The sequence below is a fragment of the Mya arenaria genome, chromosome 13, assembly GCF_026914265.1.
Source record: "Mya arenaria isolate MELC-2E11 chromosome 13, ASM2691426v1".
NCBI classification, from domain to species: Eukaryota; Metazoa; Mollusca; class Bivalvia; order Myida; family Myidae; genus Mya; species Mya arenaria.
Window position 1 is genome coordinate 7,356,735 of NC_069134.1, and position 21,981 is coordinate 7,378,715.

General features: G+C 36.2%; 1 long non-coding RNA gene across 3 annotated transcripts in view; it reads left to right on the forward strand.

Moving 5' to 3' along the window:
• The window catches only part of LOC128213992 (uncharacterized), a 42,829-nt gene extending 21,103 nt beyond the window's left edge, over positions 1-21,726 (forward strand). For all 3 annotated transcript variants that reach the window (XR_008257842.1, XR_008257844.1, XR_008257843.1), the window contains 2 exons: positions 18,554-18,692; positions 20,140-21,726. This is a non-coding gene — a long non-coding RNA (uncharacterized LOC128213992). The remainder of the gene's footprint in view (positions 1-18,553; positions 18,693-20,139) is intronic.
• Positions 21,727-21,981: the final 255 nt, after the last annotated feature.

Genomic DNA, 21,981 nt, shown 5'->3' on the forward strand with positions numbered 1-21,981 from the left:
TAGACATAATGGCATGTCAAGTAGATGTCAAGTAGACATAAAAGCATGTCAGATAGACACAAAGACATGCAATGTAAGACATAATAACATGTCATGTAGACATAATTGTATGTCAAGAAGACTTAATAGCATGTCAGATAGACATAGTAGCATTTCAAGTAGGCATAATAGCATGTCAAGTAGACATAAAAGTATGTCAACTAGACTTACTAGCATGTCAAGTAGACATAATAGCATATCAGGTAGACTGATAGCATGTCAGGTAGACATAATAGCATGTCAGGTAGACATAATAGCATGTCATATAGTCATAATAGCATGTCAGATAGACATAATGGCATGTCAAGTAGACATAATAGCATATCAGGTAGACTGATAGCATGTCAGGTAGACATAATAGCATGCCAGGTAGACATAATAGCATATCAAGTAGACTTACTAGCATGTCAAGTAGACATAATAGCATGTCAGGAAGACATAATAGCATGTCCGGTAGACATAATAACATGTTGAGTTTACTTGATAGTAGACATCATAGCATGTCAATTAGACATACTAACATGTCAGGTAGACGTTTTAGCATGACAGGTAGACATAATAGCATATCAAGAAGACTTAATAGCATGTCAGGTAGACATAATAGCCTGTCAGGTAGACTTAATAGCATGTCAGGTAGACATTATAGCATAAAATGTTAGACATTATACAACATGTCACTTAAGTTATGTCAACATAGCATGTTAGACATGTCTGTAAGACAGTAAGACATATTAGAAGTAAGACATGCCAGTTACACATGATATTATGTCAGACATAAAAGCATGTCATATTAGACATGTCAATTAGACATAATAGAATATCAGTAAGACAAAATAGCATCATGCATATCAGTTAGAAATGTCAGACATAATAGCATAAGATGTCACAACAAAAGATGGTTATTGTTTTTCATAATTTATTAACAAATATATGTTCAAAGGTCCGGAGTGGTCATGTTTTAAGTAGACCTGGTTCTCAACGAATCAGATTCTTTTCAAGTATATCATATAAAAAAAAAAATCAGATGTAGTAGCATTGTTGAAACAATGTCTGCCTTTGATACGGTCATGTTTACTGGTATCAAGAATTTCATCATTTGATTTATTCTTCACTTGATGGAGTACATCATTTGAATGACATTGGAAGCTTATATGACCTTTTTAAACAAGTGTTTTGCAACAGTGGGAATGTTGTAAGCTGGAAAGACTTGTCTGACTTTAAACACTGGTTGTCATGAATTACATTCATACCTTTAAGTCATTGGTTAATACATTATTTCAATGGTCAAAAGCTGTGCCATTCCAAGAATAAGTTTTCATGATCATGACAATTAAACATTTAAAATCATGGTTTTAGTTTTCCCTCAAATGAGGTATTTATTTTATCTCTATTCATTTTATAATAATAGATAAAATCTGTTTATGTCCTGCAAAAACATAAATTGATTGGGATTTCTTGTTGATTTTAGAAATTGTTTGGACATAATCCTTTTTTCACAATAATTTTTTCTGGTCCTGTTGATAATAAAACACAGAAAAACATCAATTAACACTTTTTATTATATGATCATGAGTAAGGTAGGATCATTGTAATATAATTATAAGTAAAATAAGGTGGCGGGTCTTTGATAGGTTTAAGTCACTTAATGTCACTTTGTTAGAAACTATTCCCTACATGCACATACAGATAAACCACAGCTTTGGGGCAATTATGTGTAATTAAACTTCATATAAGTAAACCACAAAGAGTCAATTTATCTATATAAAGCTGGGATAATAATAATGTGCATCACTGTATGAAACCAGTTCATTTGCATGATGTAAAGATGTACTTAACTATACATATTAAAAGAAAAATATATTTTATTACAGAATTTGTCATTTTTATAATTTTATGTTTTATATTTTGAGGTAATGTTACTGTATGGACAAACTTAATCTGTAATACCAGACTGGGTAAACAATGATCAATCAGTTAACATTATGATTGAATTTATTCAAATAAGATCGATCATAATCAATTAATTTTAAATCCATGAATTTTAGACTTCTATGGTTATTGGGAAGGAGATAACAAAATTGACTGGTTTTTGATTATTTCCTTTGAAGTGCATCAATTTTTGTTTTGGTAAAACTTGTTAAATATTTTCAATTTTAAGAGTTCTGAGGCCTTTTAAGGAAATTATTTTAATGATGGTCATGATAGAGAAATCTTAAGTTGATTTCTTAAAATTTTCTTAGACAAATCAAAAGAAATGTAAAAGTGTTTTAATGTTAAAGTTTTTTTTTTTTTTTTTCAATAAGGTCAATGAAAATAAGATATATTTCGGAAATTCTTAAGTTTATATTCCCTATGACTTAAATGATACTACAATTAGGAGAGAGACTTAAGTTAAGAAATGACTTAAGAAGTTTTATGAATACTGCCCTTGGTGTATCAGTATTGTAATCTAGGTTAGATTATAATCATTCCAGCCAATGAAATGCATAGAATACAAAAAGTGAAGAGACAAGGAGGGGCATGACCAACATCTCTGGTGTAAAGGCATACAATATTCATAATGTAATCTAGGTTAAATTATAACCTAACTTCTAGCCAATAAAATGCATGGCTACACAGAAAAAGTGCAGAGGGTTAAAGGAGGTGCATCACCGACATATAGCCCCCCCCCCAGCTATTATATCTACAACAGAAAAATACTGGAGTCTATTCTCAATTGACAAGTATTTTCCTTCTTTTTTACTGTGGTCTAGTGTATTTGGGATGATGCAATCATAATCTAGGTTAGAATGAGGCTACACTGAATTCACTGTCTGCTATTGATCTCTGTCTGCAAAAACTTGTCAAAATTGCTGGAGCTGTTTCCAATAATGAGAGGACTCCTGTCTCTTTCTAAAGTGCCTCTTTTCTCCTTGCATGATGATTGCTCACTATATTTTCATAGGAAAACCATAATGCAATGTTCTTTGTAATAACAATTCATGGTCATGAATTGAGGAGGCACACAGGCATGCCCATAGTACTCTTAATTTTGGTTATGAAATCTTGAACCTTCTTGTCCATAAATTAAAAGTGACAAATATTCTATTCAAGGGTAACCCATGTGCATATTATTGAGGTTATAATGTCATTGTTGTGGGGTCTTTGTGTTGTTTTGTGCTGGTAGGTTGCATCCAATTTCAGACTTAAGCAAGGTTCTGTTCAGGGAAGAACTTACAATTACCGTGTACAACGCATTGAATCGAAGTGATGTATCACATTGCTTACGACAAATGTAACTGTTGCCGTTTTTGCGTATTATTTTTCCAATTTGAATTGTGGTGATGGCCAAATGGTGATGGCAAAGTTTAGATGGCCTTATGGTGATGAGCAAATTGTGATGTCAAAATGGCCAAGATAAGGTGGCGATGTCCAATTGGTTAGGGACAAGTGGTGATGGTGAAATGGTGATGGCCATTATTATTGGGATGACCAAATCGTGATGTCCAAATGGAGGTGATCAAGTTCTAATGGCCAAATGATGGTGATCAAGTGATGGTGACCAAGTGATGATGGTGCAGTGGTGATAATCAAATGTTGATAAACAAGTGGTGATGTCCAAATGATGGTGATTAAGTGGTGATGGCCAAATGGAGATTGATTAGTGGTGATGGTGAAATGGTGATGACTAAGAGGTGAAGAACAAGTTATGATGGCAAAGTGGTTATGGCCAAATGGTGATGATCAAGTGATGGTGGCTAAGTGGTGATGGCAAAGTGATGATGGCTAAGTGGTGATGGCCAAACAGTGATGATCAAATGATGATGGCTTAGTGGTGATGGCCAAACAGTGATGATCAAATGATGATGGCAAAGTGGTGATGGCTTAAAGGACAACTGGTGATGATCATATGGTGATGCCCAAATAGCAGTGATCAAATGGTGGTGCCCAACTGGTTATGACCAATTTGCGATGCGGAAGTGGTGACCGCCAAATGGTGATGAGCAAGTGGTGATGGTAAAATGGTGATGGCTAAGATGTAATGAACAAGTTATGATGGCTTAGTGGTGATGATGAACAAGATATGAAGGCTAAGTGGTGATGGCAAAATGATGATGAACAGGTTATGATGGCTTAGAGGTGATGGCAAAATGATGATGGAACAGGTTATAATGGCTTAGTGGTGATGGCAAAATGATGATGAACAGGTTATGATGGCTTAGAGGTGATGGCAAAATGATGATGGAACAGGTTATAATGGCTTAGTGGTGATGGCAAAATGATGATGAACAGGTTATGAGGGCTAAGTGGTGATGGCAAAATTATGATGAACAAGTTATGAGGGCTAAGTGGTGATGGCAAACAGATGATGAACAAGTTATGATGGCTTTGTTGTGATGGCAAAATGATGATGAACAAGTTTTGATGGCCAAGTGGTGATGGCAAAAGGATGATGAACAAGTTATGAGGGCTAAGTGGTGATGGCAAAATTATGATGAACAAGTTATGAGGGCTAAGTGGTGATGGCAAAATGATGATGAACAGGTTATGATGGCTTTGTTGTGATGGCAAAGTGATGATGAACAAGTTATGATGGCCAAGCGGTGATGGCAAAAGGATGATGAACAAGTTATGAGGGCTAAGTGGTGATGGCAAACAGATGATGAACAAGTTATGATGGCTTTGTTGTGATGGCAAAATGATGATGAACAAGTTTTGATGGCCAAGTGGTGATGGCAAAAGGATGATGAACAAGTTATGAGGGCTAAGTGGTGATGGCAAACAGATGATGAACAAGTTATGATGGCTTTGTTGTGATGGCAAAATGATGATGAACAAGTTTTGATGGCCAAGTGGTGATGGCAAAAGGATGATGAACAAGTTATGAGGGCTAAGTGGTGATGGCAAAATTATGATGAACAAGTTATGAGGGCTAAGTGGTGATGGCAAAATGATGATGAACAGGTTATGATGGCTTTGTTGTGATGGCAAAGTGATGATGAACAAGTTATGATGGCCAAGCGGTGATGGCAAAAGGATGATGAACAAGTTATGAGGGCTAAGTGGTGATGGCAAAATGATGATGAACAAGGGCAAAATGATGGTGAACAGGTTATGATTGTTAAGTGGTGATGGCAAAATGATGATGAACAATTTTTGATGACTAAGTGGTGATGGCAAAATATGATGGACAGGTTATGAGGGCTAAGTGGTGATGGTAAAATGATTATGAACAATTTATGATGGCTCTGTGGTGATGGCAAAATGATAATGAACAGGTTATGATGGCTTAGTGGTGATGGCAAAATGATGATAAACATGTTATGATGGCTTAGTGGTGGTGGCAAAATGATGATGAACAGGTTATGAGGGCTAAGTGATGATGGCAAAGTGATGATGAACAAGTTACGATGGCTTTGTGGTGATGGCAAAATGATGATGAATAAGTTACGATGGCCAAGCGGTGATGGCAAAAGGATGATACACATGTTATGAGGGCTAAGCAATGATGGCAAAATGATGATGAACAATTTATGATGGCTTAGTGGTGATGGCAAAATGATGATAAACATGTTATGATGGCTTAGTGGTGGTGGCAAAATGATGATGAACAGGTTATGAGGGCTAAGTGATGATGGCAAAGTGATGATGCACAAGTTATGATGGCTTTGTGGTGATGGCAAAATGATGATGAATAAGTTACGATGGCCAAGCGGTGATGGCAAAAGGATGATACAATTTATGATGGCTAAGTGGTGATGGCAAAATGATGATGAACAGATTATGATGGCTAAGCGATGATGCCAAATGATGATGAACAGGTTATGAGGGATATGTGGTGATGGCAAAATGATGATGAACAAGTTATGATAGCTAAGCGATGATGGCTAAATGATGATGAACAATTTATGATGGCTTAGTGATGATGGCAAAATGATGATGAACAGGTTATGAGGGATAAGTGGTGAAGGACAAGTGTTGATGGTGAAATGGTGATGGACAAGTGATGATGGCCAACTGGTGATGGCTAAGTGGTGATGGCCAACTGGTGATGGCCAAGTGGTGATTGCCAAGTGGTGATGGCCAAGTGGTGATGGCTAAGTGGTTATGGCCAAATAATGATGACCATGTGATGATCACAAAGTGTTGGTAGCCAAATGGTGATGACCAAGGTGTGATGTTCAAATGGCAGTGATCAAGTGTGATGGCCAAATGATTGTGGTAAGGACCAACCTATGTTGGCTTGAAGATGGGTGGTGGCCAAATGGTGATGGCTTACAGCTGATGGCCAAATGGTGATGAGCATATGGTGATGTCAAATGGTTGTGGTCAAGTGTTGACGTCCAATTGGTGTTGACCAAATGGTGATGGACAAGTGATGATGGCTAAGTGATGATGATGTAGTGATGACCAAGTGGTGATAGCCAAATGGTGATGACCAAATGGTGAAGGGTGATGGCTTAGTGGTGATGGTAAAATGGTGATGGCCAAATGGTGATGGCCAACTGGTGATGACCAAATGGTGAAGACCAAGTAGTGATGGCTTAGTGATGATGGTCAAATGGTGATGGCCAAGTGGTGATGGCCAAATGGTGATGACTAAGTGGTGATGGCCAAATGGTGATGGGTTAGTGATGATGGTCAAGTGGTGATGGTCAAATGGTGATGGCCAATTGGTGATGACCAAGTGGTGATGGCCAAATGGTGATATACAAGTGGTGATGACCAACTGGTGATGACCAAGTGGTGATGGCCAAATGATGATGATCAAGTGGTGATGGCCAAGTGGTGATGGTCAAATGGTGATGACCAAATGATGATGACCAAGTGGTGATGGCCAAATGGTGATGACCAAGTGGTGATGGCCAAATGGTGATGATCAAGTGGTTATGGCCAAGTGGTGATGGTCAAATGGTGATGACCAAATGGTGATGGCCAAATGGTGATGGGTTAGTGATGATGGTCAAGTGGTGATGGTCAAATGGTGATGGCCAATTGGTGATGACCAAGTGGTGATGGCCAAATGGTGATATACAAGTGGTGATGGCCAACTGGTGATGACCAAGTGGTGATGGCCAAATGATGATGATCAAGTGGTGATGGCCAAGTGGTGATGGTCAAATGGTGATGACCAAATGATGATGACCAAGTGGTGATGGCCAAATGGTGATGACCAAGTGGTGATGGCCAAATGGTGATGATCAAGTGGTTATGGCCAAGTGGTGATGGTCAAATGGTGATGATCAAGTGGCGATGGCCAAATGGTGATGACCAAGTGGTGATGGCCAAATGGTGATGACCAAGTGGTGATGGACAAATGGTGATGACCAAGTGGTGATGGCCAAATGGTGATGATCAAGTCGTGATGGCCAAGTGGTGATGACCAAATGGTGATGGCCAAATGGTGATGACCAAGTGGTGATGGCCAACTGGTGATAACCAAGTGGTGATAGCCAAATGGTGATGGCTTAGTGGTGATGGTCGAATGGTGATGGCCAAATGGTGATGACCAAGAGGTGATGGCCAAATGGTGATGACCAAGTGGTGATGGCCAAATGGTGATGATCAAGTGGTGATGGCCAAGTGGTGATGGTCAAATGCTTATGACCAAATGGTGATGGTCAAATGGTGATGACCAAGTGGTGATGGCCAAATGGTGATGATCAAGAGGTGATGACCAAATGGTGATGACCAAGTGGTGATGACCAGGTAATGATGGCTAAGTGATGATGATCAAGAAGTGATGGCCAAGTGGTGATGGCCAAATGCTGCTGGCCAAATGGTGATGTCCAAGTGGTGATGACCAAATGGTGATGGCCAAGTGGTTATGGCCAAATGGTTATGACCAAGCGGTGATGGCCAATTGGTGATGGCCAAATGGTGATGACCAAATGGTGATAGCCAAATGGTGATGACCAAGTGGTGGTGACCAAATGACCAAAAGGTGATGACCAAATGGTGATGACCAAATGACCAAGTGGTGATGACCAAATGGTGAGCATGTTGGACCTTTTGTGGGGTTAACACCAGAATGTACCAATTGACATAAAACTATAGGGTTGGTACCATCTGGCATTTATCTCATGCCTTAACTGAGATGATTTGCTAGTCAACTTATGAGATTACATGCTTGTAGCATGTATTTCAAAGGAATGGATTGAGTAAAACCCTCCCATACAATACTATAAACTACTAGGAGCGATACTATAAAATTCTCACAGATGACTTATTGCCCAAGTGTTTAATAAATGTTGTTTGAAAGAGAAGCTAATTAAATACAATATGTTACACAATGCAACACATGTTTCCAATAAATTCATATAATTACAGATTTCATGACCAGATGAATATTTATTCCAGGAACATGTTGTCATATACAAGGACACTAAAATTATTCATGACAGAAATTTTAAACGTTATTTACAAGTTATTTTAATATTGTTCTGACAGTTGTGTTTATACCAAGTTTTAGTTCAGCTGACTTGCTGAAGTTTTAACAAAGCAGTTTTATGTTTGCCTTATTAACCTGTGTTGACCTCATCCAGAGGTCTAATTTCTTTTCAATCTTTGGTCAGTTCCGTATTCTTAAAACCATTAAAATTGGCAGAAACTTGACCAAGTACGAAATAAAATTAATTTTTAAGATGTCTCTGTTTTCCCCAATATAACTACCAGGTCACGAGTTCCACCACCTAAAGATTTCCAAATACTTAAATATTGTCCCTCAATTTCTTCATGAATAATGTTGACATGCAAAATAGCGTTGACTCTTTAATGGGGACTATGGACCCTAACATTTATGACATGATTTCATTATTGCTGCTCTGGTGCAGATTGTCACAGCTTACTCCTCACAGACCCACCACACCTTATTACCCTCCATCTTTGAAGAGCTGATGAGTTGTGGACTGTCATCTTGCTCCTGATTGAATAACTGTCAACAGGCTGGTTGCACCTCAACTGAATACAACACGAAGATGCAGATTGGTAGCCAACTGAGCAAATACCTCCAACTGGAGAATTAAACAGGTCATCAATCTTGCGCATCAGGACAGCTTGTTAATTGAACAATAGGATAAATTGCATTCCTATAATGCAGGTGCAGTGGTGTCACAAAGTTTAGAATTGAAAACTAATGAAATTTAGTGTTATTTGGCCATAAAATGGTTATATTGATATTACTATAAAATGTAGTCAATTTGGTCTATGTGGCAAACATTTTTTCTGATGAAACAATGGAAAAGTAAAACTGTTTCTTGTTTCTATTATCAGTTCCTGCAAAGAATGAAAACTGTCTTACAAAACTTTCCAAACCTCTTGAGAAAAGAAGTACCCATGAGAAAACGATGATGCACATTGCACAAGGTAGACCAAGATACAGGGTGCCAGTTTTTGCAGAACATTATAAGATGCTTTGCAGTGATGGCTCATGATAAGCCAACTGGCTGCATGTGCGTATATGTCATTGTGTGGAATTTCTGAAAAATACCAGGGATGTTTGCAGGCATGTTGGGGGAGAATGAATAATACAGGGAAATATTCTACCATTGTCCTGGAAATTGGAGCTCTGATGCAGTAGGTGTTGCAGTTGAGGGAATCTTCTAGAATGATATAAAACTGAGAAAATGGGGAAGAATCTGAACTAAAAGAGGTTTCTAAGGCATAAAATTCATGATTTTGGATTGTGTATTTTTTGCTTCTGTTTGACACACTGTTTATGTACTTCATAAATTATGTGAAGATAATAAAAAACAAATAAGTTCAATTATAAGTTATTTTATTTTTGCAGTTCTAATAAACATGTTTATGGTAATGTACTTTAAATGTGTATTAGATATAACACTGGGCTAGGTCAACCTTTTTGCTTGGCAGGATTTCTTATTATTGGAGATGTCACTCTTCTTTGACACTAACATATGAAGTCCGTTTTCAAAGAAAGTTTAAGTGACCCAGGTTGAAAAGGGTCTAATTGTCTAACAATATATCATACAAACAGCTTTTTTTCAAATGTTGATACTTGTTGCCAAAATAATGTGTAAAAGAATTAAAATTGCAGCTTCTACTACACCCCTTTACACTAGGTGTCTGACCATTCAGACATGTTTTGTTCCAATTATATCATAATGGCCTTTCTGGGTTAAAGAGTTTAAAAATGACAATGATGATGTTGTGAACTTAATTACCCTTTGGTACTTCATGAAGGTCATTGTTTTAGTTGGTACTTCATGAAGGTCATTGTTTTAGTTGGTACTTCATGAAAGTCATTGTTTTAGTTGGTACTTCATGAAGGTCATTGTTTTAGTTTGTACTTCATGAAGGTCATTGTTTTAGTTGGTACTTCATGAAGGTCATTGTTTTAGTTGGTACTTCATGAAGGTCATTGTTTTAGTTGGTACTTCATGAAGGTCATTGTTAACAGTGATGACCAAGTGGTGATGGCCAACTGGTGATAACCAAGTGGTGATAGCCAAATGGTGATGGCTTAGTGGTGATGGTCGAATGGTGATGGCCAAATGGTGATGACCAAGAGGTGATGGCCAAATGGTGATGACCAAGTGGTGATGGCCAAATGGTGATGATCAAGTGGTGATGGCCAAGTGGTGATGGTCAAATGCTTATGACCAAATGGTGATGGTCAAATGGTGATGACCAAGTGGTGATGGCCAAATGGTGATGATCAAGAGGTGATGACCAAATGGTGATGACCAAGTGGTGATGACCAGGTAATGATGGCTAAGTGATGATGATCAAGAAGTGATGGCCAAGTGGTGATGGCCAAATGCTGCTGGCCAAATGGTGATGTCCAAGTGGTGATGACCAAATGGTGATGGCCAAGTGGTTATGGCCAAATGGTTATGACCAAGCGGTGATGGCCAATTGGTGATGGCCAAATGGTGATGACCAAATGGTGATAGCCAAATGGACACTAAAATTATTCATGACAGAAATTTTAAACGTTATTTACAAGTTATTTTAATATTGTTCTGACAGTTGTGTTTATACCAAGTTTTAGTTCAGCTGACTTGCTGAAGTTTTAACAAAGCAGTTTTATGTTTGCCTTATTAACCTGTGTTGACCTCATCCAGAGGTCTAATTTCTTTTCAATCTTTGGTCAGTTCCGTATTCTTAAAACCATTAAAATTGGCAGAAACTTGACCAAGTACGAAATAAAATTAATTTTTAAGATGTCTCTGTTTTCCCCAATATAACTACCAGGTCACGAGTTCCACCACCTAAAGATTTCCAAATACTTAAATATTGTCCCTCAATTTCTTCATGAATAATGTTGACATGCAAAATAGCGTTGACTCTTTAATGGGGACTATGGACCCTAACATTTATGACATGATTTCATTATTGCTGCTCTGGTGCAGATTGTCACAGCTTACTCCTCACAGACCCACCACACCTTATTACCCTCCATCTTTGAAGAGCTGATGAGTTGTGGACTGTCATCTTGCTCCTGATTGAATAACTGTCAACAGGCTGGTTGCACCTCAACTGAATACAACACGAAGATGCAGATTGGTAGCCAACTGAGCAAATACCTCCAACTGGAGAATTAAACAGGTCATCAATCTTGCGCATCAGGACAGCTTGTTAATTGAACAATAGGATAAATTGCATTCCTATAATGCAGGTGCAGTGGTGTCACAAAGTTTAGAATTGAAAACTAATGAAATTTAGTGTTATTTGGCCATAAAATGGTTATATTGATATTACTATAAAATGTAGTCAATTTGGTCTATGTGGCAAACATTTTTTCTGATGAAACAATGGAAAAGTAAAACTGTTTCTTGTTTCTATTATCAGTTCCTGCAAAGAATGAAAACTGTCTTACAAAACTTTCCAAACCTCTTGAGAAAAGAAGTACCCATGAGAAAACGATGATGCACATTGCACAAGGTAGACCAAGATACAGGGTGCCAGTTTTTGCAGAACATTATAAGATGCTTTGCAGTGATGGCTCATAATAAGCCAACTGGCTGCATGTGCGTATATGTCATTGTGTGGAATTTCTGAAAAATACCAGGGATGTTTGCAGGCATGTTGGGGGAGAATGAATAATACAGGGAAATATTCTACCATTGTCCTGGAAATTGGAGCTCTGATGCAGTAGGTGTTGCAGTTGAGGGAATCTTCTAGAATGATATAAAACTGAGAAAATGGGGAAGAATCTGAACTAAAAGAGGTTTCTAAGGCATAAAATTCATGATTTTGGATTGTGTATTTTTTGCTTCTGTTTGACACACTGTTTATGTACTTCATAAATTATGTGAAGATAATAAAAAACAAATAAGTTCAATTATAAGTTATTTTATTTTTGCAGTTCTAATAAACATGTTTATGGTAATGTACTTTAAATGTGTATTAGATATAACACTGGGCTAGGTCAACCTTTTTGCTTGGCAGGATTTCTTATTATTGGAGATGTCACTCTTCTTTGACACTAACATATGAAGTCCGTTTTCAAAGAAAGTTTAAGTGACCCAGGTTGAAAAGGGTCTAATTGTCTAACAATATATCATACAAACAGCTTTTTTTCAAATGTTGATACTTGTTGCCAAAATAATGTGTAAAAGAATTAAAATTGCAGCTTCTACTACACCCCTTTACACTAGGTGTCTGACCATTCAGACATGTTTTGTTCCAATTATATCATAATGGCCTTTCTGGGTTAAAGAGTTTAAAAATGACAATGATGATGTTGTGAACTTAATTACCCTTTGGTACTTCATGAAGGTCATTGTTTTAGTTGGTACTTCATGAAGGTCATTGTTTTAGTTGGTACTTCATGAAAGTCATTGTTTTAGTTGGTACTTCATGAAGGTCATTGTTTTAGTTTGTACTTCATGAAGGTCATTGTTTTAGTTGGTACTTCATGAAGGTCATTGTTTTAGTTGGTACTTCATGAAGGTCATTGTTTTAGTTGGTACTTCATGAAGGTCATTGTTTTAGTAGGTACTTCATGAAGGTCATTGTTTTAGTTGTGTCTACTGTGACTTCTGAACTTCCACCTGAGGTGAGGACTATGTCCTATACAGTAACTTGATGTTTTTACAGAAACCTCACTGATTTTATGAGGGGTCCTTAATGGCCACAGAGCTGTTTTCCAGTGTTGGGGGTGTGAACTGGCCACCGCAGTAACAGTCATTCTTGGCATTCTGTCAGGGCTTTATTGTCAGTTGTAGCCATACCTACCTTCATTACTCTAAAATAACAAATATTCATACATGGAACAGTAATTTTGTACCAAAAAATGTTTGACAGATTGACTTTGACAAGAATTGTATTTCTGGATGAAATACAACTTTTGAGTCATTCCAAAATATCCCAAGTAGCAGTGTTGGAAAAGCTGGCATCACACCTGGTTCTTATAATGACACTAACAACAGCATCCCCCTGGCCATTCCCTCTCTGCTGTCTGCTTTGTGGGACAAGCAAGAGAAAAAGTTATTTGTGTCAGTACTGGTTGTTTTTGCACTCTTCTGTCAGACATTCTAAGACCTGGTTTCCTTTTGTTTCCTGCAGTAATTTCAAGAACAAGAGGTGATAAGTGTCACTGAAAGTCATCATGTGTGAGCAAAAATGCAACCTTTCCTACCGGTTGTAAATTCTTGGCAAACATATTTAGGCTCCCTGTCACTCTGCATTGTTCTGATTGATTGACTAGGAAATTTGTGGTCTTTTGTAAGCCAAGCCTAAAATGTTTTCATGACTAAACTTATTAATATTCAGAGTTCTTTATTATTATCATTATTATTATTATTATTATTATTATTATTATTACTATGACAAATGGCTTTTAAAAGCATAAAAGTAGCTTTTAATTGAGTCTCTTATTATTAGCTTGTCGCTTTTCTTCTTGGACAAGTTGGCGGCATATTAGAAGAACTTTAATTTACCATAACCATGACAACACATGTTTAACACAATGCACAATTATCGCAAGGCCAATAACTCTGGCTTTGATAATCGTTCAGTTATGTCCTTTGTTGGGCTGATGAAAGTGAACAAATGTTAAAAACTTTGTGCATTCCCTCAGCAACAATCTTGTTCCATATATCTGAGAGAAAAATAATTCATTTAAGTTTAGCATTTTCATTTTTATAGTAATTGTTTTTTGGGCTGTTACAGCATTGGACACAAGCTTGCAACATAAAAAGTGTCGGCCATCAGGCAATTTCAATCACAGTTCAACTTTTAAATACTACCAAATATGTCTACTTTATTCGTCATTGAAGGTTACTCAATTAAATACTGATGTGCATGTGTCTCATTATGATCAGCAACTTGATTAAAGCAGTTGATATGGTAATGGTAACTTGAGTTGAGATAAATCTTCATTTATCAGACTACTTCCACATAATCAGGGTGAGTCCACTGCCCAGTAAACTGACCAGCTATCAGGTGTCCACTCCTGACCACAGTGGGCTCAGGTGACTGCTGCCGCCCACACCCTGTCAGGTAGGGTTATCCTCTGGTATGTTGCTCTTATTGAAACCGGCTGGAGTCAATTTTCTCACCAATTTTCTCTGGTGTATATTCCAAATGGCAACTCACAAGGAAGGACAATGATTAGTCAGTGAATTGACTTCTGCTCATAGCTCAGATCTCAAGTTCCCATTGTTCTTTGTCTGCATTATTAAATGAGCAATGCAGAAATTAAAACATATAAATTTTCTTGTTTCTCTGAGAGAAATTCTTGCTTAATTTTTTTCCAGACAATTTCAGTGGGTTGCAACATAAATTTACCTAAGTACACAAAATTTCATGGAAGTTTCTATTTTGGGAGAGCATCTTGCCTAAAATAGCAGATGATAATCTGTAGGTCACCTAGAGTAAAATGTTAGCATGATTATAGAATGCTCCTACCCACTCTTTAATCCAACATTTGTGGGCAATTTGTCTGAATATAATTAATAATGTAAAGATTAACTCAGTAATTAGGATTCATCACATTTACTGACTTATTGGTTTGTGTTTAAGTACTAGTGGGGTTGCGTATAGATGTCACTTTTTTGTGTGTCTCATTATAACTATTAAATTACATTCTGTAGTTTGTATTAAGTGTTATGCACATTGCTTTTTTATTTATTTATTCTGGAAAAAAAAACCATACAATTGATATAGTTTCATTGTATGGGTCTAGCTTATAAGGTATAGAAATAAATGAATATTAAATGAAATGTCAACTGAAGAATGATTAGGAAACAAAAGGCTCATTTGCTGTAAGACATGAACAATATGTTACCAAATTAATTGAATTTTAATAGCTAGAGGAGATTTTTGTACTACATTATTTAAGGTTGACTGTTTAATGAACCAATGAACACAATTAATGGTTGACATCACTGAAATGTCCTAGTAAATGCAGCTAAGCAAGGTCTGATTATAAAGACACATTCGTAGGTTGTGGCGTAACTTATCAATGAATGGAGATAAAAAACATTATGCAATAATACAAGTTGCCAGCATGTTTGTTTTTTGAATGTTTGAATAAGTTATTTTGATCAATTCATAGGGTTTTATTCATAAACCGCACGTTCCAAATAAAAGCTTGTAAAGGTTCCCAGCTTAAAGGTTCTAACTGCTTCCTTATTTCAAGTCACTTCAAACCATCTCGCTCTCACCCGTTGAAATGCACCTTCTGTGCATTTTTTTATTAATGCTTAATCAATAGTGACGATAAGTCTAAATTGTGCAAATGCAAATTGCTCAACTGCATACAAGGTTAAGACATGACATGACATGACATTTAAAGAAACTACCTGGTCCTCTTATGCCATTATTAAACTGCATTACTTGCATAAGATCCTTTGTTTTCAATGGTAGCTGTTATATAATGTACCACAACAACCTGACATATATATTTGATAGGAATAACAAGACCTTCACATATGGCACATAATACAGATCGGACAATTTTCGCATGCAGATATGGCACAAAATATAAAAAACTATTTTTGATAAGTAAAAAACCATGATCACCTGATGTCATAAGTCAACTGTATATCTTTATCTTAAAGTGCTTTTATCACCTTAATAGTAAAGTATATTATATGATATCCTTGTCCTTGTTGATAAATATATCATTTGTAAAAAAGGTTGCGGTTTTTAAAAATTTCTGTTCTAGATGATTTCTATACTAATGTGTACGAAATACTTTCATCTGGTTAAGCTGATAATGGCAAGAAACCAACCATTTCTCTTTAAATAGAGAATATGTTGAGGACATCACAAGTGTTTTATAATCTCTATGTTTAAACAGGATGTTGTGACACCGTAAGATACACTCTTACTCCCTCATCACTCCCAGTCTTCCAGGTAACGGAAAGTGCAGCAAAAAATCCCATTGACGCGAAACATTGCGGTCCGACGCTTTGTATATGAAGTTATGAACAATGATTTACGTAATTTATGCATGTCTTTGTGACAGTATAATTTGAAAACTCATTGGTTCGGGAGCCTGGTCCGTCACCGTGACTGTTGTTAACAGCATATTTCATTGAAGATCAGTAGTATTAACAAAATAGGTTTGACTCAATTTTGCAGTAGCTGTTTAATATTCCTTGTGGGCACAGTGGTTAATTTCTCTTCCCAAACTTTATTAATGCACTAAATGTCAGATTTAAATAACAGCTTACATCCAACTTTGGCACTGTGCAACCTTTTTAAATAACAAATTTAAGATTTGCACCAACATCAGCCATATTGGTGGTTGGTTCAAGCCCAGGGGTCAATCTGTTATTGGTTCAACCTGAGGGGTCAATCTGTTATTGGTTCAACCCAAGGGGTCAATCTGTCATTGGTTCAAGCCCAGGGGTCGATCTGTCAATGGTTCAAGCCAACATGTATAGCAAGGCCAATAACTATGACTTTAATAACTGTTGTGTTTTACCCCTTAATGGATTGATAAAAGCAATGGACGATATTGACATTCACAACAGGTTGCTCTTATTACTATTTTGTATAATGCACAGAATTATCGACAGACTATTAGATTCAGAAAGTGATAAGGATTATAGTTTTAAACTGTAGTTTATCAGTAACAATAATGAAGGCAATAATGAAGGCAATGCATGTGATAGGGGCTTATAGATGAAGGCTTTTGTTACACAATTGTGCCAGTTCTAGGCATGGTACAAAAAAACATTAGGGTACATGCAGTCAGTGTTGAGGTTGATTTAATCAGTACAACTCTGTTTGATCAATGAATAGAGAAATGAAGTTGATGATTTCCAAGTTGTTTAACATAACCTCACAATGTAATCAAAAGGACAACATTTTATGTACTATATTTTAAACTGAGTTATACAAAAGTTTGTGTGTGGCTTATTTGCTTTTTATGAATGACATTCCATACCATAAGGCATAGCAAAAAATAATTGGTTTCATGTTGCCTCACCTACTTTAATTTTTTGAAAGATGTGTAATAGTACCCAGACCAAATTAAAAAAGGTTTCCGGTGAAAAATAAAATGAAGAAACATCTATACTTAAACATAAACAAACAAAAGTATGACCTGCCTGCCCGTTGTTATTTGGTTGCAGTGACATCAGAAACAAACTATTATTTTGGTAGGCATTCATTTATACGGGTAGGTTACCTCAACTAGTTAATGAAAGTTAAAAGCTACTTTAACAGCTTATCTAGATCTTGTTAGTTTATAGAGTGTTTCAAAGTGGCAATTTATTCCTTATTAAATACATATTACGTTACAATGCAGTTAAGCATATATATTCATATTATTTTGATATCTGGTTGGAAGTGCACTTTTATGTATATTAAATAATTTCGCATTATAAAACAGATTTTAATGTTGACCTCGTAGGTTATCAAACATTTCTTTCAAGTGTTTATCAGTCTCATTTGTAAATGTTTAACTTTCTTTGGGATTAAAGATGAAACTGTGCAAATAAAATCTTAAAGTCCATAAATTAGCATGGGATGGTCTGACCTAAAGATGGTCTTTAAAAAGGTGTGCTCTCGCTCTTATAGCAAACAGTTATGTGCTATAATGTTTGCAAATAGATTTTATCTGACATTAAAAATTGTCATAGTAACTTTTGGAAAAAGGTCACATTGACTGGGGTATTACTATGAACATCAAGTCATAACTAATTATCTATAATATTTAGTTTTCGGTTTGTCATTATTTTAAGGGAATAGCTGCTTCAGACTTGTTTGAATTAATTTCCGAGGTTCTTCTTCTCACTTGTATTTAGTGTTTTTTCGAGGTTTTTGGGCATCAAATGATCATGGCTTTCGCTGCACCCAAAACTTCAAAAAAAAAAATGCACCTAGGGCCTGTTAATCTACTAAACCCAAGAAAAAATGTCTGTCATTGTCAGGGATTAGGCTAATTCTTTTACATATCAGGAAGAACTATCTACTGAAGAGACCCACCAAAGCATCCATACTCTCTTTGGTGCAAAATGACATTTCAATCATGCTTTGTTTTACTGATTGAAAAGAAATGGATCCGCCCCTGTGTAAAGTATTTGAAAGATATTTTTTACTCTATTTCCAGGAATTTCCCCCTGCTGATAGAAGGGACCTTACTAAACCATGGTAATCATACTAAATACCAGTACCTATGTGTTATACTTGTGTCCAGTGACGTAAGAAGACTGATGCACAGTCAAACAAGTGGATGGGAGACCAAAAAGGTAATACATGTTGTATGGCAAATTTATGGTAGAGCATGACTCCAGGAATGAACATTTGGAAATATTTTTTTAATGTTTTTTAACATTTAATAGTTATTTCCTTTTTTGTTGGTCATTTGGGTCACAGTCAAAACTGTTGTCCCTTGGTGTAGGGAATGACATTCTGAGATGTATTCAAGGCCTATCGGCCTCGGGCAACAGATCAATGTCATCTCTCCCCTCCACCTCCTTACAACAGTTTGGACTGTCACCCAAATTACCATGACATAACTGTAAACTGATTCTTATGTCACTAGTTGGAAATTCTCAGCTCATATGGGAAACTTTGTGTGATCTCATGAGAATCTCTTCCTATTAACATCATGTTATAATAGCTGACAAGTTATAATTTTGCTAAATCCATCGCAAGAGATCAGTCGAAATTTGAAGAATAATATGGCAATGAGTATTTGGAGGAGTTCTGTATGTCAATGAGTATAAGGACGAATTCTGTATGGCATGAGTATTTCGTCACCTTAGTGCAAGATCGCAATATCTGCTTCTATTTCTATATGCAGTTATTGAGTTATTGCACTAGGGTGAGGATTTGGAGAGTTCTTTATGGCTATGAGTATTTGGAGAGTTCTTTATGGCTATGAGTATTGGGAGAGATCTGTATGGCAATGAGTATTGGGAGAGATCAGTAAGGCAATGAGTATTGGGAGAGTTCAGTATGGCTCAGTAAGGCAATGAGTATTGGGAGAGTTCAGTATGGCTATGGGTATTGCGATGAGTTCTGTACGGCAATGAGTATTGGGAGAGTTCTGTAATAATATGGCAATGAGTATTGGGAGAGCTCTGTAAGGCAATGAGTATTGGGAAAGTTGTGTATGGCAATGAGGATTGGGATGAGTTCTCTATGGCAATGAGTATTGGGAGAGTTCTGTATGGCAATACGTATTTGGATGAGTTCTGTATGGCAATGAGTATTGGGATGCATTCTGTATGGCAATGAGTATTGGGATGAGTTCTGTATGGCAATGAGAATTGGGATGAGTTCTGTATTGCAATATATATTGGGAGAGTTCTGTATGGCAATGAGTATTGGGATGAGTTCTCTATGGCAATGAGTATTTGGAGAGTTCTGTATGGCAATGAGTATTGGGATGCATTCTGTATGGCAATGAGTATTTGGAGAGTTCTGTATGAATGAGTATTGGAATGAGTTCTGTATGGAAATGAGTTTTAGGAAAATTATGTTAACAGCAAAATAAATCGCCACATACATGTGTCTTTTGTTTCAAATAAGATTATCAAATGTTAGTGTCATTTATGTGATTATGTGCATGGTCAAATAATGAGGATAATTTATGCAGTTAGGAACCTTATATAGTCTTGTCTGTTTATTGCATGGTAATGTTTATTTAAATCTTATCATTATATTTCATTTTGTGGTTTCTTTGTTTAGGACAAGACTTAGTGGTAAGAAGCAGACTTGAGCCACTGACCACAACTGGTTGACATTGGGACGCCAATCAGGATGAGAGGTCATTCATTGGAACGTGTTAGTGAAGTTGTTCAACTTGGTGCACGCCACTGGTCAGACTGAAGTGTATGGAAGTCAAACCACTTGTAAACAACTTCCGAATCTGCTACAGCCATGGGTTATAGCCCAACCAGTACTTAAGAAAACAACTGGTACTGACAATAGTACAAAGTAGTACTAGAGAGATATATGGGTCACATATCTATGTTAATCGTGAATGAAGTGACAGTGGCCTGAATCACTGACACTAGTACACCTACAGTGATAGTGCGATGTGGGAAATGTATTAATAGATGAATGCTTTTAATAAAATTGTATAACACATGGAATCTATATATATCTGTTAACAAGAAAATGATGATTATTTGCCAGGGAACATTCCAAAATAAATACGAAACATACAAGTATAGATCCAAAGCCTTCAGCTAAGACTGTGTAGACCCTTGTACATGGCATAAAGAGAGACATAATAGAATTGTCTTGATACTGTTTGACATTGATCAAGAAAGAATTTTTAAACTGAAATAATGTTAGCTTCAAAATCATCCATTATAATATCACGCATAAATTATGAAATTATCATAAACAAATCTTCCTATATGAAATGTAACAGAACTTCTATCACACTTTACCTTGACTAAGCTCTTAGACTTATATAATATTATTAATAATTACCTAACTACCATTTTTTCAATAACCTTGATGTTGACAATTGGAAATTGTGTGACTTTGTACTCACCTGTGAACTATGCATGCCATTGTCCCCTTTCAAAGTAACACTTGATCCCAGACAAAACTTATTAAATATTATTTCTTGTCATATTTATATCAATTACATGAAACTCGATCTGAATTTACGGCTCTAAGGTTACAAAGTCAAGCATAATTGGTAGATATTTTTCATATTTTTCGTTAATGAGAATGCTCTATTGTGTCCTTGTGGACGTGAAGCTAAGGTTTCTCTTCATTGTATCTATTATCATCATTAATTTCCTTCTTCAATAACCATTTTAACAAAGACTGTGACTCATTTGAACTAGTGTCTGTTCTGTTGATCTAGGGGGGAGAGAATTTGCTTACATGGAAAAATAATGAGCAAACAAATTCAGACAGTGGGTTGTTGTATGTAAATCTAACAGAAATATAATTTTGAAATTTGCTGAAATTACTGATTTAGATATTGAGGCGGTTAATTTGATACTGATATTAACTTACTGTGCAAAGTAGATACCTGTAAAGCTCAATAAAACTCTTGTAATGACTTTCATAGATATTGTTACTTTAATAAATATGTGGTAATATTGAAGTAATGGAGTGATATTTGATTTTTACAAAGATTGTCAGGGGGATACGTTGCTATAAAATATGGGTTTAATGTGACGAAAGATTTATTATGTCTTTATAGAAATAATAGTTTAATTCTTTATATTTGACTCGCTATTTTATGGTGTTAAGAGTTTAATTCATGAATATTGTATTTTCTTAAAAATAAATGCACAGCATCATAGAGTGAAGTTTTGTTCCTACAAGAGTAATTAAATTGAAATTTTGAATGAATGAAAGCAGAAGAACAGTCAGTTAAGTACATAATTTCATGTGCCATTATTAGCTATAAAGAAACATTTCAGATAAGTGTTTTAAATAGCAATGAACTTGTCAATGATCATTTTTCTTAAAGGTGTAAGCAATTATGTTGCATTAGGGTTCAGTAACCAGATCCTAAGTGCATGTCATGTTTTGTTATATTACTATCAGTTATAACTT